The following is a 5013-nucleotide window of genomic DNA, read 5'->3' as shown; positions in this document are numbered from 1 at the left end:
CCAATTGTCCGACATTTGTAATTACATGGTGCTTAAACTGCTTACCAATTGCAGAATCAATGTCGATACATGACTCCATGCAAGCCACCATTGTTGTTGTCTTGTCTTGCACACAGTGGCAAAATGATGCCAAAAGGAGACTATTATAACCCCCAGTAATCGGAGGTGTTGATTTAAAGCCAAAATCAATAACAAGTTTTGCTGGCATTATTAGTTGTCTAAAACGGGGGGCTTACACTAGTTAATAGGGTTTGTCACTGCCCAGCAGCTGTGAATGATCTTATTATGATGGAATTGCTCACCCTGCTGTGTGAAGTGGGGGACATTTCATTGCTTCAGTTGAATAGAGAAAGGGTGTGAAATTTGCTGAATCAAAGACAAGTAGGAATACAATAATAAAAGCGAAATGGAAAGGGGAGAAGAAAGGAGAGAACACAAAAGGAGATGAGAGGACGGGGAAGGAGAATAGAGAGGGTCCGGAACGTGGAAATCTACAGGATAGGTGTTGAGAGAAGTGAGGACAGACGAGATGAGAGGAGAGCCAAGGTGAGAGAATAAGAGTATAAAGGGATGTTATGGAGGATAAGACACAGAGGGAAATAAAGAGGGGAGGGGTGTGTGAAGAGTCAGGTGAGGATATAGCAGTTCAGACGGGTTATGGGAGTGTGTTGGAGAGAAGAGGAGAACTAGGGGACAGAGAGTAGCGGTAGGCTTATACAATACGGAGACGGGAGATTGAGGCCAGGAGAGGATACAGGAGTAGAGAATGCCCTTACAAAAATGAACCATGATAAATCATGGTTGTTGTGTTTTTGTAGCATGGGTCACTATGACTATGGTGAGTATGGTTCAATCATGGTTAGACTATGGTTTAACTATACACAGTAAAAACTTACAAGGATTTCAGAGTAATTTACTGTGAAATCTCACAGTTAATTACTCTGATGTTCTGGTACACTATGCTACTGTGATGGTCACACGGCACACAGCAAATTAGTTTGAAATCATTGTATCACTTGCCATTTCTCACCTAACTTGCACATCACAGTATTTTACTGTGCTCTTCAAGGATAACCAGCATGCCAAAGTGATAAACTAGGAAACATCACAGTAAACTACTGTGTGGGCGGAGTATCTATTGAATTATCAGTGCATTGGGGCACAACTTCAGTCATAGACAGGTTGGGCTCTTCATTACAATCACACCTTTCATTGACATTTTCAGCAATTATTTAATTATTGTCTCGTGGTATACATGTATACACCCATCATCAGTTGACTACGTTTTCCCCACTCTCTGTCAAATAACAGGAGAATGAGCTTATATATTGGGAGATATACATGACCATCTTCATGACGGTGGGAATATGGTCATTTTTCTTGTGTACCACTTTAAATAGTACAACCCCTACAATTAACCAGCCTGATCTCCAAAAATTCCGTGCTCCTGGACACGGATGTTAAGGACACGAAATCCGTGTCCAGGAGCACGGATTTTGCCAAAATTCTGTGCTCCTGGACACGGAATTGTTTTCCGTGCTCCTGGACACGGAATTGTTTTCTGTGATGGGCACACGGAAGTGCTCTCTTACCACAGCACTGTGTAACTCTAGCATTAGAAAATACATACCAAATGCTAATCCTAAACAAAATAATGCTATGCAATTTAAGTTGTGCCCTGACCAAAACATTCCCTAACCTTAACCTGTCATTAAAAACATATTTTTGAGAAATACCTTTTCCAGTTGGTTGCTAGCTAGGCTATCAAATTCATATAATGAATGAAAGGAAACTAGCTGTGCCCAGACCAAAACAATCCCTAACCCTAACCTGTCAGTAGTAAAAACATTTTTTGAGAAAAACTATTTGAAATTAGAAAAATCCTGAGAAAACACACTGTGGAAACATAGAGCTGTGGGAGTAGCCTATCCATCATTTGCATTGACGTCACAATATTACGTAATCGATTTTGCTGGACGGCAGAAGTACACATTCGTACATAGGAATTATATGCAGACGAAGACAACTTTGACCATAAAATACCAAAGAAACACGTAGTTCTTGTTTTTTTTTAAACGGGATATGTACCTGGCGTTATCAGGCTAGGTTGGCCACGGTGGATGTGTTCAAATCATAGATTTATTCAAATGTATTCTGCTCCACTAGATGGCATAACGGGAACGGGCGGTACGAGAAACTGGGAGAAGAAGAGAAAGTTGTTGCTTGCTTCCAGCCATGAACTTACTCTGCCTGCGATATATATTTTTTATCCCGTGTTTATTTTCTTCAGTAAAGTTGTGAACTTAAACCAAACCTCTGCATTGGCAAAATAAGCACATTTATGCACCGTTTCTTCATTGGTGGCTGGGCACCGCGGCTGCATCCTCTTCTTCGTGGCATGGCACAGGTAAGATAATGCTGCTAACCTAACTTACTAGGCTACAAGACGCACGGTACATTTTGTGTCAAGCATTTCGCAAAGTGGTGTTTTGAATAGCATATCTTTTCATCTCAGATGTATCTTGTAGGTTAACTTGAATTCTCTCGCTTCGTTTCATCCAAGTGGATTTCATTGTTGTTTCAGCCACGTCTGCACAATGTAGGCTATTGTGAAATATAATTTCTATATCTTATCTTCTGTTTACATGTCCAATATGTTCATTTGTACTGTNTTATTATTGACCACTTATGTTACCATTACAGAATGTCGGTTACATACTTTGATTAAATAATTTTGATTTGATTTGATTAAATAAATCATTTGAAAAGATGACCTTCACAAGAGAAAGAAAAGCACAACAAACCTGTTATTTATCTTTTATTGTTTTTATTGTTTAGTAATTGCAGGTTCATCAGTCAGGTGGTCAGCACCCAAACTAAAACCATGAGTCATGGTGGCCAGGATGACGTCCAAGAATTGCATCCCAGCAGCACAGGTAAATACATGACTAGTAAGTTGGGATGAGTGTTATTTTCTGACATTATACATCACATTTTAATTCAGACAATATTGCCAAGGGAGTTAATTATTCAGTACTGTACATTACAATGCATGGCTAGATTCATTTAAATAGCATGTTTGTATTTTCTTTTTTTCTAATTAGATGGGGGAGCCAACATGAAGAGGTGTCCAGAGAGGCTTCTTCCTCTTTGGCTTTGCAGCAGCACCAGGACCTCACCATCAGTGATGCTGTTCCCCTCATCCATCGGGCCTACCCTTACATTCCTCCCCTGATGCACTGATCACCTGTACCAGTTGTTGGAGTTTTCAGAAGGGCTCTAAATTAACTTTTTTTATTCACTAGTAGCCAAAATGGCTAGTATGTTAATCTCCAAACATACCGGTACATTAAATAATGGGTCAAAGTGCCAAGTATGTTTTCTTTTCTACCAGCAAAATTTTTCCCAGCATTTGGCTGGTTGGCTGGTGAGCCCTGGTTGTCATTGATGGTGAGTAGCTGTGATAATAAATAACTGAAATGATGAAGTCCATCCAGACATGTCTTGCTTATTTTATTGTACTAATACAACAACGTAGAACATTTTCTGTGAAAGCCCAACTGGGAAACTCCAACTCCCATTGACATTGTGACACAGCACACAAGTGTTCACTGCACGAAATTGCATTTATGCTTCACCCGTGCACGGGGGCAGCCCCCAATGGCGCCCCAAGGGAGCAGTGTGGCGGTACCATGCTCAGGGTATCTCAGTCATGGAGGAGGATGGGGGAGAGCACTGATTACTTAACTCCCCCCACCAACCTGGTGGGTCGGGAGTCCAACCGGCAACCTTTGGGATACAAGGCTGACACTCTAACCACTTACCCATGACCGCCTGTCAATCTTCAGTCTAGTCTAACTAATTATATTGTCTCCACTAAATGTATATCTCAGGTGACATGGGTATACTGGTATGGGGATAGTGCTGTATGTAAATAATATTAACCCATTTCAGCCGGCACCAAAATGCCAGCTAATTGCCTATGCCCCTTTTAAGAAAGGTGTCCTCATCCTATAAAAAACCCCAAATAACTAAATAAGTCTCTGAAGCACATACAGACATGATATGAGTTTTAAAAGCTAAGACTATCCTCTTGCATTAGAACATGTTAATTCAGCTCTAACATACCCACATTTTTAATCTAAAAAAATCTAATATGTCATGCCTAAATGCTGTGTCGCTCCAGGCACCTAGGTCAATACAACGAGTACACAGCATCCAGCATCAATGGGTTGACTATTACAGGCCTAGTTCAGATAACCATTTATTAATATAAATAAGTACTTGCATGTCTATTGTACATGTCCACCCCACAATAGATATCCCCTCCCATCACCTACAAAACCTTGAAATGTATTTGTACTTTGTGTCTAAAAATAAAGTATTTGAGCCATTGAATGAACTGATTACTACATTGAGTTGGTGTGATTAAAAGGTTGAAATCGGCTAAACTTGACTTGGTGTGCTGGACCTCTGGCTCTTCCATACATCCAATGTGTCATGAGTGACATCAGATCATCGCTCTTCTCATCTGGAGAAACAGAAAGATAACACTTAGCTGACACTTATCCAAAGCAACTTCGTTACTCACAGTGAATTGTTAACTGTCCCTGCAGCATGGGGCTTGGTGCCTAGCTCATAGGCCTACTTCAGCCTGGATGGGAGGTGAAGGATGGGATTTGAACCTGCAACCCTCCAATCGTAATACCACTTCCCAAACCATTAAGCCTCTGATGTGTGTGACTGATTTCAGAGGGCAGACAATTTGGATGACAACACAACAAAGTGGTGGACTTCATATTATTGACAACAACATCGACACTGGTGGGCCTATGCATGTCATTAGGCTATAAATAGGCCAGCATGGATAAGGTGATTGGCATTTCATGACAGCATCATGCTGGAGAGTAGGCCTACTACTTGGGAAATCAGCGCTAGAGATGTACACATGGTTTATTTTTACATTTGAACCTTAACAGTATGAAGGTCATAGCCTTGCTATTTCACCAAGAG

At 40.8% G+C, this 5013-nt stretch overlaps 1 long non-coding RNA gene across 1 annotated transcript; it reads left to right on the top strand.

The window, feature by feature from the left end:
• The first annotated feature begins 1956 nt into the window (after positions 1–1956).
• On the top strand, positions 1957–4398 carry LOC134468539 (uncharacterized). The gene is made up of 3 exons (XR_010038834.1): positions 1957–2407; positions 2839–2936; positions 3105–4398. It is a non-coding gene; the product is annotated as an uncharacterized LOC134468539 (long non-coding RNA).
• Positions 4399–5013: the final 615 nt, after the last annotated feature.

Source organism: Engraulis encrasicolus, chromosome 18, assembly GCF_034702125.1.
Source record: "Engraulis encrasicolus isolate BLACKSEA-1 chromosome 18, IST_EnEncr_1.0, whole genome shotgun sequence".
NCBI classification, from domain to species: Eukaryota; Metazoa; Chordata; class Actinopteri; order Clupeiformes; family Engraulidae; genus Engraulis; species Engraulis encrasicolus.
This window is presented reverse-complemented; position numbering and strand designations above follow the sequence as displayed.